Source organism: Vespula vulgaris, chromosome 2, assembly GCF_905475345.1.
Source record: "Vespula vulgaris chromosome 2, iyVesVulg1.1, whole genome shotgun sequence".
Taxonomy (NCBI): Eukaryota; Metazoa; Arthropoda; class Insecta; order Hymenoptera; family Vespidae; genus Vespula; species Vespula vulgaris.
Window position 1 is genome coordinate 3,617 of NC_066587.1, and position 13,122 is coordinate 16,738.

At 39.2% G+C, this 13,122-nt stretch overlaps 1 long non-coding RNA gene across 16 annotated transcripts; it reads right to left on the reverse strand.

Annotated features, from left to right (window-relative positions):
- Nucleotides 1-570: 570 nt before the first annotated feature.
- On the reverse strand, nucleotides 571-12,686 carry LOC127061950 (uncharacterized). Of its 16 annotated transcripts, none has more exons than XR_007781044.1 (12): nucleotides 12,366-12,456; nucleotides 12,028-12,182; nucleotides 11,161-11,246; nucleotides 10,838-10,988; nucleotides 9,076-9,895; nucleotides 8,608-8,697; nucleotides 8,344-8,429; nucleotides 8,006-8,257; nucleotides 7,200-7,895; nucleotides 3,294-7,106; nucleotides 773-2,961; nucleotides 571-606 (listed from the first exon to the last, which is right to left on the reverse strand). It is a non-coding gene; the product is annotated as an uncharacterized LOC127061950 (long non-coding RNA). The 16 variants fall into 16 exon arrangements; XR_007781030.1 differs by having other exon boundaries at nucleotides 7,972-8,257; XR_007781031.1 differs by having other exon boundaries at nucleotides 773-2,232; nucleotides 2,312-2,961; nucleotides 7,200-8,257.
- Nucleotides 12,687-13,122: the final 436 nt, after the last annotated feature.

Here is a 13,122-nt window from a genome sequence, read left to right on the forward strand (position 1 = left end):
CCAGACGCAACCCAGACGCAACCCAGACGCAACCCAGACGCAACCCAGACGCAACCCAGACGCAACCCAGACGCAACCCAGACGCAACCCAGACGCAACCCAGACGCAACCCAGACGCAACCCAGACGCAACCCAGACGCAACCCAGACGCAACCCAGACGCAACCCAGACGCAACCCAGACGCAACCCAGACGCAACCCAGACGCAACCCAGACGCAACCCAGACGCAACCCAGACGCAACCCAGACGCAACCCAGACGCAACCCAGACGCAACCCAGACGCAACCCAGACGCAACCCAGACGCAACCCAGACGCAACCCAGACGCAACCCAGACGCAACCCCGGACACAACCCCGGACACAACCTTCAGACACAACCTCGAACACAACCTTCAGACACAACCCCGGACACAACCTTCAGACACAACCTTCAGACACAACCTCGGACACAACCTTCAGACACAACCTCGGACACAACCTTCAGACACAACCTTCAGACGCAACCCCGGACACAACCTTCGGACGCAACTTTCGGACGCAACCTTCAGACGCAACCTCGGACACAACCTCCGGACGCAACCTTCGGACACAACCTTCAGACGCAACCTCAGACCCAACCTTCAGACACTACCTTCAGACACAACCTGCAGACACAACCTTAGACCCAACCTTCGGACGCAACCTTCGGACACAACCTTCAGACACAACCTGCAGACACAACCTTAGACCCAACCTTCGGACGCAACCTTCGGACACAACCTTCAGACCCAACCTCAGACCCAACCTTCAGACACTACCTTCAGACACAACCTGCAGACACAACCTCAGACCCAACCTTCAAACACAACCTTCAGACACAACCTCAGACACAACCTCAGACACAACCTTCAGACAATACTTTTTCTACAACTTTTACAGAATTTTCTCACAAGTTTTACGCACCTTTTACGTAAGTCTCACACAACTTTTACACACATTTTGGACATCTCACACAACTTTTGCACAACTCTCATACAGTTCTTATACGTCTCTTTTACAATCTTTCCACAGCTTATGCCGCATAATTTAACATGAAACAGAAGGAAGTCTGATAGAATACTGAACGCAAATCAGACGTACTGCAGGCGGAATGTCATCGAAGCTCAGTCGTGTCTCTTATTCAATAAAGACGCAAGCTTGATGTAACCGTTTTCTTTTTAGACGATTATTCAAAGGCGTCGTATAAATGATCAATCACAAACATTCAAATTCTGATGTCTACTTATAGTTTCTCCTCTGTTTAATATTATATAATAAAATCACACAAATATCATGCAATAAAATTAGACAAATAGTATATATTAAAATGAGACAAATATTATACAATAAAATCAGGCAAATAGTATACAATAAAATGAAACAAATATTATACACTAAAATCAGTCTGAGAGTGATTACACGGAAATTACGGAGGCCTGCTACCTGTTTTAGAAAATGGCCGGTAGAGGCACTCTACGCTCTCATTCGTACGTACACACTTACGTTCACACCCATACGGCGGTACCCCTGGGATTATGCAAATATGTTGTCATTTATCGATTCTACGTAATATTTAGAAAAATAAGCTGGGCATTACAGATAAACAGGAAAAACCAATCGATTACCTAAGAGAGAGGAACATAAGAAAAATAATTACTTCATATCACTGGATGGTTTTTATGCGATTACTGTGGAATTACGTCGAACCACTGTAAACCACCATAATACGTACTAGAATTTTTGCAAAATTTGTAAGGGTTACATAGAAACGAGCTTTATGGAAATGCTGGTGGTTACGCCGATTTTTCGATAATAACGCAAACGCCCCACGGACTATGCTAATTGCTGTTTATTAAATAACTACGTTAATATCTAGGATTAGTAAGTTGGTGGATGAAGATACCGTGGAAATTACACGGACATCTAGGAATTATGCAAAATCGACAAGCATTTTGACAAGCGTTAGGTAAAAACAAATTTATTCGCTTATGCAGACACTATGACGTTACGCCTGACGCTCGGAGGCCACCTAAATACGTTCTGGGATTGACGACAAATCTACGAGAATATACAGAAATGCTGCACTTTATGAAGACGCTGGTCGTTACTTGATTCGTAAGAAATAACGAATATGCCCCTGGGATTATGCAACAATGTTGTCGTTTAAGTAACCTCTCTAGAATCTAGGGAAATAAGATGGGTACTACGGATAACCTAGAAATTACGTCGGTATATTAGTAATTATTGAAGACAGATATTACATAAGAATAAAAAATAAAGCACAAATACTTACTTCAAATCGCCAGTCGGATAAGCCAAAATCTGTAAGGGTTACCCAGAAACGATGAGCTTTATAAAGATGCTGGTAGTTCGTATAGTCTACGTAAATAATGCAACCGCCTCAGGGACTATTCAAAAATGCTATCGACTAAATAACCTCGTTAATATCTAGAATTAATAAGCTGATCGTTACAGATATCCTGGAAATTACACGGTCATCTAGGAGTTAGGAAAAATCGACATCCATTACGGAAAAACAATATACTTGAGCGAAATCACGAGATGGTTATGCGGAAAAAAATGAGATTACGGAGAAAGCTCGGAGGACAAAAATATCGTTTAAGTAACCTCGCTAGTATCTAAGAAAATAACCTGGGTATTGCTGATAAACCTAGGAACTACGTCGGTACGTTAGGAATTATTGAAAAACCGAGGGATTACCTAAAAAGAAAACGGACAAATACTTCTAATCACCGGATGGTAAAGCGAAGACAGTGGGGTTATGTCCCACGCTGTAGATTGCGTACTTAGATTTTTGTAAAATCTGTAGGTTACGCAGAAATGCCGGACTTTATGAAAATGCTAGTAGTTACGCAAATTCGTCGGATATAACGAGTGCCCCGCGGATTATGCAAAAAAAAAAAATGCAGTCGATAAAATAACCTCGGTAATATCTTCGATAAATAAGCCGACAGTTGTAAATACACGGGAACTACACGGTCATCGACGAGTTATCGAAAACCGACAGGAATTTACACAAGTATTACGTACAAAGGCAAGTACTTACGCGAAATCACAGGGTGGTAATGCGGAAAGAATCAGATTACGCCGCATTCTCGGAGGCTACCTAATACGCCCTATTACCGACGCCAAATCTACAAGGATTACACAGAAACGCTGCATTTCCTGAAAACCCTAGTATTTACGCAGATTCGTCGGAAATAACGCGAGTGCCCCACAGATTATGCAAAAAAAAATGCAGTCGATCATATAACCTCGGTAATATCTTCGATTAATAAGCCGACAGTTGTAAATACACGGGAACTACACGGTCATCCACGAGTTATCGAAAACCGACAGGAATTTACACAAGTATTACGTATAAATGCAAGTACTTACGCGAAATCACAGGGTGGTAACGCGGAAACAATCGGATTACGCCGCATTCTCGGAGGCTACCTAATACGCCCTATTACCGACGCCAAATCTACAAGGATTACACAGAAACGCTGCATTTCCTGAAAACCCTAGTATTTACGTAGATTCTTCGGAAATAACGCGAGTGCCCCACAGATTATGCAAAATAAATGCAGTCGATCATATAACCTCGGTAATATCTTCGATTAATAAGCTGATAGTTGCAGATACACATGAAAGTACACGGTCATCTACGAGTAAAACCCTAGTATTTACGCAGATTCGTCGGATCTAACGAGTGCCCCACGAATTATAAAAAAAAAGGAAAAAAGAAAAAATGCTGTCGTTTCAATAACCTAGCTAGTATCTACGAAAATAAGCTGCTTAGAGTATTCTACGAATAACGCAGCTGTTAAGAATGTCAAAAAGAAAAACCTCCGACAAGCATTATGAAAAAAGAAAAAAGAAGTACTTTCGACAAATCTCGGGATCGTTATGTAAAAATACGTTACGCTACGTTACACTAGGGCTTTCAAATCGTGCAAAGGTTTCGCAAAATCGCTTGGCGTTGTAAAGAAGTTGGACATTGCAACGATTCATCGGAAGTACCCCTGGGACTATGCAAATATTCTGTCGGGTAAGTAACCCATCTAGTATCATGGAAAATAAGCTAGGGCTCTAAATACCCTCCAAATTACGATATACGCGAAGAATTACGCGACGAATAGAGATCACGTTAAAAAAAAAATACGGTCGATAACTAAGTGATAATGTGGAAACGTTAGAGTTAAGTAGACACGCTAAAATGAAGCTAAATACACGCCACGGTTTACACAGAGACGTTAGGCTATATAATAACGCGGATTCTTCGGATAAAACGAAAATATCCCGAACTATGAAAAAAAAATGCCGCAGTTTAAATAACTTCGCTGGTATCTAGGAAAATGAGCTGCGGGTTGCAGATACTATGCAATTTACGCAACACGCGTAGAATTACGGAACGAACATAAAGGCAGTAAGTGAGAAAAATACTTACTGCAAATCGTTGGGTCGCATCTGGATTACACCGAAGTTAGACCACAGAAGTTCAGCTGAATACACGCAAAGGTTTACACAAAATCTGTAAGGATTATATAGATACGGTGGGCTTCATACAAAAAAAAAAACTACTGATTACGCGCATTCGTTCAAAACGACGCAATGCCCTCAACATTATGCAAAAAAAATACCATCGCTTCAGTAATCTCGATAGTATGTAGGTGAATAAATAACTCCGAGGTTGCAGATAACCTGAAAAAGACAAAACTCTGGGTGTCCACGTTGGACGTTGCGAAAAATCGACAGGACTTACGTGTAAAAAAAAACCCATACCTTGCCAAATGGATACTTACGCCGAACCACGTAGTGGGCGAAATCGCTGGGTTGCGTCTGGCAGAGCCAGAGAATTTACCTAAATAAGGGTTAGGGGTTTACGCAATATTTCTAAGGGTTACGCCAATCTGTTCGGAATTACGCAACACGCTTAATTACGCACGAATGGATTCACGGTAGTTGAAACGCTCTACCATGCCCTAAAATTTCCGGTACACGCGTTGGACCGCGTTGAACCGCGCTAAACCTAGATCATTTTTATTTTTTGTCGTTTTACAATCATTTAAGCAATGTACGCTACATATGTACGCTCGGTAGTATCAAACTAATATTTACAGAATACAACCCCGCCGCTCAAGCTTTATACCGCTCGTAGTACGTAGAAAATAATTTTAATCGAACGTTTCGCAGAACAGAAATCTGCTTACATACTGCCTTCCTTTTTTTCGACGCTTTCTTATTACAATGATAAAAATAATATTTTTTCTTTTTTAGTATATGAGCATTTCAATTATTCGCGAAGCTGGGGTCACGCGATATCCTAAGAATTGTCTAAAAAGATGTTTGTTGTTACGGATAAATACTGGACGACGGTTTTCGATACGCCCAACGGTGGTCTAAAATTCTCTTAATGCATCAAATTTATGTATGCTTTCTATCACTTTACAATTATTTAAACAATTTTACAATATACGTTTGTTCGGTATAAAATTATAATTAAACGATAATTCTCTCAACGCATCAGAATTTATGTATACTTTCTATTAGTTTAACTAATTATTTGAACATTCTATACTATACGTTTACTCGAGTTAAAATTATATTTAAATATTTTTCTCAACGCACCATTGTTTATATACGCTTCTTATCACTATACAATTATTTAAACGGTTTACAATATACGTTTGTTCGATATAAAATTATACTTAAATAATAGTTTTCTTAACGCACCCAAGTTTATGTATGCTTTCTATCACTTTACAATTATTTAAAGAATCTATAATATACGATTGGTCGATATAAAATAAGATTTAAACAATAATACAACCGCTTAAACGTTGCACCGCACGTAATATCTTGTGAAGTATAAAACAATTTTATGTTAACCTTCCGGAAAGAAAAAATCAACTGATGTACTACCTTCCAATTGAAGTTTCATTTTTTCAACGCTCTATAAACTCCAACAATATTATAACAATGATTCTAACAAATTTGTTTCTATCTTGTAATTTTTCGTAAAACATCGCAATTATGCGCAAGACTAAAGCAGGGGAATCGTTTGAAATGCTGGTGGTTACGCAAAACGCTGAGAATTGAACAGAATACGACGTTAGGGATTGCGCAGGTACGCTGAGGGTGTCGCAGAAACGCTCAGGGTATCATGCAAGATCGCTTAGGGTATCCAAGGTACGCTCAAGGTAGTGTCGCAGAAACGCTCGGGATGTCGCAGAAACGCTCGGGATGTCGCAGAAACGCTCGGGGTGTCGCAGAAACGCTCGGGGTGTCGCAGAAACGCTCGGGGTGTCGCAGAAACGCTCGGGGTGTCGCAGAAACGCTCGGGGTGTCGCAGAAACGCTCGGGGTGTCGCAGAAACGCTCGGGGTGTCGCAGAAACGCTCGGGGTGTCGCAGAAACGCTCGGGGTGTCGCAGAAACGCTCGGGGTGTCGCAGAAACGCTCGGGGTGTCGCAGAAACGCTCGGGGTGTCGCAGAAACGCTCGGGGTGTCGCAGAAACGCTCGGGGTGTCGCAGAAACGCTCGGGGTGTCGCAGAAACCCTCAGGGTGTCGCAGAAACCCTCAGGGTGTCGCAGAAACGCTCGGGGTATCGCAGAAACGCTCAGGGTATCGCAGAAACGCTCAGGGTATCGCAGAAACGCTCAGGGTATCGCAGAAACGCTTAGGGTATCGCAGAAACGCTCAGGGTATCGCAGAAACGCTCAGGGTGTCGCAGAAACGCTCAGGGTGTCGCAGAAACGCTCAGGGTGTCGCAGAAACGCTTAGGGTATCGCAGGATCGCTTAGGGTGTCACGCAGAAACGCTTAGGGGTGCGCAATATCGCCGAGAATTACGTAGAACGTTGGAGCTTAAGCAGATTTAAAGAAGCAATACGCACGAAGGAGAGGCGAGTCTTCTTTCGGTTCGGTAAAATGAAGGAAGCGTTGTTTTCCTGCTGATTTTAATCCAATGGAAGATTCTTCAAGATTCCATCCTTCGTTATTGCTTCCATCGCATCTTCCTGGCTCCTTTCCTTTCCTTTCTCATCTTCATATTCATGATAGATCCTAGAGGAAGGAGGCTTTCCTATTTTAGGAAAATAATAAAAATGCAGTATTGAAACCTATAATAAAGTACATGGCGATAAAAAATACTAAAATATCATTAAACAATGCTAACCATGAGTCGCAATTTTACAAAGACCATTTCCAACTAGAGCGTTGAATTGTTCTTTTATCCGTATCCAAACAGTAGAACGAAATTACAACATAGGCTTCCTAAAAGAAAAAAAAAAAAAAAAAAAAAATTAACAAAGTTAATAAAAATAGTGTTATAATAAAAATATCAAAATGTTAAGTATTCCTCATCAGACAAGAGAATAGAGAACCATCTTGCTCTAACGAGCGTGATACTTAGGAACTGCTATCCGGGAATCCACGACCCAATTAACACATATATTTCGATTTAAACAGTGTTCGTTCTGTCGTATACTATCGACGAAAAGCCTATCGTTTCTATTTCGCAGCGATATTTCAAGAGAGACCATATGATTCGTTGAAATAGTGTTATTTAAGACGCGTTCGCTTAAATAGATTTTTTCATCGATTAAAGGAATGAAGTTACGATAACGTTATCCAACTTGAATAAACTTTGAATTATCAGCTACTCGATGTATATTAAATGAAAAATGTAATCGGAAGAAAAATATACTCGGATGTAAAAGTATCGTTAACAGAACACTGTTTAATCGAAGAATGAATGTGTAAACAGATGTCAATTCTGTTCGACTGTAACTAAATTCACCATGCTTATTTCAAGGAACACGGGCCACGATGCATTGTTAACAATAACGGACGAAATCGCAATGCCTATAACCTGAAAAAATAAATGTAGAATTAGCTAAACGTTATCGTAAAGGGTAACGTGAAAATAAATAATAATATATGTCAACTATTGCTTATCAGTTGTCGTCCTGTGTCCAATACCATTGCTTATCATAGATAAGTAAAACTGATGACGAAAATTTTGAACTTTATACTTCTTTCTTTCTATCATCGAAAATAATGATTCCTTAGCTGGTTGTTAGATCAAGGAACGCTTCCTTCCACGATTTAAGTAGCGTTCGTACTGTCAAGATGTCAATTCTGTTCGAATGTAACTAAATTCATCTTGCTTATTTTTAAGAAAACTAGCCACGATGTAATGTCAACAATAACGAAAGAAATCACGTCTACATCCTGAAAAAGTAGATATAGAATTAAGTAAACGTTCTCGAAAATATTATAGTGACAATAAATAACTATTTTTTTCAACTAACGCTTACCAGTCGTTGTTGTGTGTCGAACACCATTTATTATTGTAAATAAGTAAAATTGATGACGAAAATCTGGACGTCCTACCTCTTCCATTCTATAATTGAAAGTAACGATGACTTAGATGGTTATGTTACGTTAAGGAACGTAGTAAAATATGTTATATTTCGTAATTGAGCGTGATCGATGTTAATAAATTTACCAGCGAAAATTGTTTTCGATATTCTAGCGGTATATAACATAGGAGTGTACGTTAAATAAAATATTCTAATTACCTGCAATCAACGAGGATTCTGAGGCAGTAAGGGGGCTGTGGACCGCCGCGCTTGCGCATTACGTCACCTTTGCAATGGCTTCCCCACGTGCTTGTAACATTTCGATCCATTTGTACGAAAATATCGGAATATTAAAAATATGATATAAATTTTTCAATTTAATATCTCTCAAAATAAAGCTCCTAAGCGTGAAAACTATATTTTTAAGGAAAATGTACATAAGCCTGCATGCAATTACATATTTCTCCTAGATCATTTCTATATAATATCTTGTAGAATTTCTTCTAAGATCATATCTAAGTAGAACGCAGGTCTGCACTATTAATGGTCGAAAAAAAGAAAAAAAGAAAAAAAAAAGAATGAAATCAAGAAGATCGGTTTTCTGAGAAACCCACAATAAAATAAACTGTAGAATACAAAACGAAATACAGCTGCAGTAAAAGTATGAATAATTCAAAAATATCTTACGGCTAAAGAACTGTCAACCGCATTACAGCAATCAGGAAACGATCCGTCGAATGATACATCCACTCCGTGATTTAAGCAGTATTCGTTCTGTCATGTACTATCGACGAAAAGTCTACAATTTTTATTTCGCAGTGATATTCCAAGACGGACGACGACTCGTTAAAATAATGTAGATTAAGCGCGTTCGCGTACATAGATTTTCCCATCGATCGTCCTCGACGTGAGATCAATTAACGACATCTGAAGCAGGTCTAAAAAATAAGGAGGAGAGTAGAATGTCCTCGGTTATTTTATAATGCTGGACGAAGGCAGAGCAACCAGCGTAAATGCACAGAAAATGGTACGAGACAAATCTCGACCATAAACAAGTGCTCGATAAAAAGTGGGTTGCGTCTAGAAAGATTCAACTGCGCGGTGACGACCGTGCACAACTCCTCCCTATCCTGATGATGTCGATTATTAATCACATGACGACGATGAAGGTTGAAAGAATCCATGTAGAATCCACTAATGTAAAATTAAAGAAATAATGTTACATCAACGTTAATCAATTTGAATGAATTCCGAATTATCAACTATTCCACGTATATAAAACGCACTTCCCAAAAAATGTACAATCGAACAAAAAATATACTCTGACGGCAAATTACTAAAAGAAGTTTCGCTGAAAGAACACTGCTTAATCGAAGAATGAATGTATAAACTTAAATGGAAGACGTCTACTCTGTTGAACTCTAGCCGAATCCATCTTGCTTCTTTCTAGGAACACAGGGCACACTGTATCGTTAACGCTCACGAACAAATTCACAGAATTTATGTCCTGAAAAGGTAAATATAGAATTAACTAAACTTTCCCGAAAAGATTAGTGACAATAGCAATATTTCTTAACTACTGCGCACCACTCGTCGTCCTGTTTCGAATATCACTTCTTATTGTACGTAAGTAAAATTGATAATCCGGACATCGTACCTCTTCCATTCTATAATCGAAAGAACGATGGCTTAGATGATTATGTTAGGTTAAGGAACGCAGTAGAATAAGTTATATTTCGCAATTGAGCGTGATCGTTATTAATAAATTCACTCGCGGAAATCGCATTTTTGGTATTCGTCGCTATATAAAATCTGAGTGAACGTTAGATAAAATATTCTAATTAACTAATAATTCTAATTAACGAGAGGACGAAGCTCGAGTGCAACGCTTGGCACGAGACAATTTAGAATGGCGGATTAAGCGGCAGGAAGGAAGCTATGGACCGTCGCGCGTACGCGTTACGTCATCATTCCAATGGCTTCCCCGCGTTTGTTGTTTCGATCTATTTGTATGAGAATATCGAAACGTTAAAAATATGATATACGAAATTAAAAACTATCTAAACGGATATCTTGTTACACCAAACTGTAAAAATTATTCGTTTCAATTTGACGCCTGTATAACTAAACGTTCATGTAGAGACTATTGCGACGATAAAAAATAATCTTTTTCAATTAACGCTTACCAGTCGTCGTTGTGTGTCGTACACCATTTATTATTGTAAATAAGTAAAATTGATGAGGAAAATGCGAACGTCGTAGCTCTTCCGTTGTACGATCGTAAATAATGATTGCTTACATGGTTATGTTAGGTTAAGGAACGCGGTACAATTTACGATTCGCAGTTGGGCGCGACCGATGTTAACAAATTTTATCGGAAAAATCGCGTTTTCGGCATTCGATCGGTATATAAAATAATGGTGCACGTTAAATAAAATATTTTCATTACCTGCAATTAACGAGAGGACGAAGCTTGGTTGGAACACGTGCCACGAACTGATTCAGAATGGCGGATTAAGCGGCAACAAGGAAGCTGTATCGTCGCGCATGCGCGTTACGTCAGCTTTGCAATGGCTTCCCCACGTGCTTGTTGTTTCGATCTATTTGTATAGAAATATCAAAACGTTAAAAATATGATATACGAAGTTAAAAACTATCGAAACGGATATCTTGCTACATAAAATTATGAAAATTAATCGTTACGATTTGATAAAATGTTCGAGTAAGGATTACAGCGATAATAAATAAGAACCTTTTTCGACTAATGCTTACCACTCGTCGTCGTGTGTCCAACACCATTTCTCATTGTAAATAAGTAAAATTGAAGACGAAAATCCAGACGTCGTACCTCTCCCATTCTATAATCAAAAGTAACGATGGCTTGTACGGTTGTTAGGTTAAGGAACGCGGTAGAATAAGTTATATTTCGTAGTCGAGCGTGATCGATGTTAATAAATTTACCCGCGGATATCGCTTTTTCGACGTTCGATCGGTATGTAAAATAATGGTACACGTTGAATAAACTATTCTAATTAACTGCAATTAACGAACGGACGAAGCTCTGTTGCGACGCGTGCCACGAAACGATTTGGAATGGCGGATTAGGCGGCAGGAAGGAAGCTATGGACCGTCGCGCGTACGCGTTACGTCATCTTTCCAATGGCTTCCCCGCGTGTTCGTTGTTTCGATCTATTTGTATGAGAATATCGAAACGTTAAAAATATGATATACGAAGTTAAAAACTATCTAAACGGATATCTTGTTACACCAAACTGTAAAAATTATTCGTTTCAATTTGACGCCTGTATAACTAAACGTTCATGTAGCGACTATTGCGACGAGAAATAATAATCTTTTTCAACTAACGCTTACCAGTCGTCGTTATATGTCGAACACCATTTATTATTGTAAATAAGTAAAATTGATGACGAAAATCCGAAAGTCGTAGCTCTTCTATTGTATAACCGCAAAGAACGATTGTTTACACGTTTATGTTAGGTTAAGGAAGGTAGGACGATAATTTACAATTCGCAGTTGAGCGCGATCGGTGTTAACAAATTTTATCCGCTCAAATCGTGTTTTCTGCATTCAATCGCTATATAAAATAATGACGCACGTTAAATAAAATATTCTAATTACCTGCAGTCAACGAGAGGACGAAGCTGGCTTGCGACAAACGCCACGAAATAATTCAGAATGGCGGAGTAAGCGGCAGCAAGAAAGATGTGGACCGTCGTACGTACATATTGCGTCATCTTTCCAATGGCTTCCCCACGTGCTTGTAAAGTTTCGATCTATTTGTATGAAAATATCGGAACGTTAAAAATATGATATACGAAGTTAAAAACTATCTAAACGGATATCTTGCTATACCGTACTGTGAGAATTAATCATTTCGATTTGACGCCTGTATAACTAAACGTTCACGTAAAGATTGCAACGATAATAAATAACAATGTTTTTCAACTAATGCTTACCAGTCGTCGTTGTCGTGTGTCCAACATCATTTCTCATTGTAAATAAGTAAAATTGATGACGAAAATCCAGACGTCGTACCTCTCGCATTCTATCATCGAAAATAACGATGGCTTGTATGGTTGTTAGGTTAAGGAACGCAGCAGAATATATTTCGTAGTTGAGCGTGATCGATGTTAATAAATTCACCCGTGGAAATAGCGTTTTCGACGTTCGATCGATATACAAAATTAGAGTGTACGTTAGATAAAATATTCTAATTAACTGCAATTAACGAGAGGACGAAGCTCGGTTGCGACGCGTGCCACGAACTAATTCGGAATGGCGGATTAAGCGGCAGGAAGGAAGCTATGGACCGTCCCGCGTACGCGTTACGTCATCTTTACAATGGCTTCCCCACGTGTTTGTTGTTTCGATCTGTTTGTATAATAATATGGAAACGTTAAAAATATGATATACGAAATTAAAAACTATCTAATCGAATATCTTGCTGCATCAAACTGTGAAAATTAATCATTTCGATTTGATATCTGTAGAAATAAAGCTCGTAAACGTGAAAATATGTTTGTAAGGAAAATGTTCGTGCGCCCGCGTACGATTATTTTTCATATAAATGTGTATTATTTTCGATGTTAGTACGAGGAAAGTATTGATTTTGAAGTTTCTGCTTTTAGAAAGAGAGAGAGTAACCATCCGATTCGTTCAAAGGTCCGTTTTTGTTGACAGTCCATTACTCGTTGTTTTATGTTTGTTTACGCC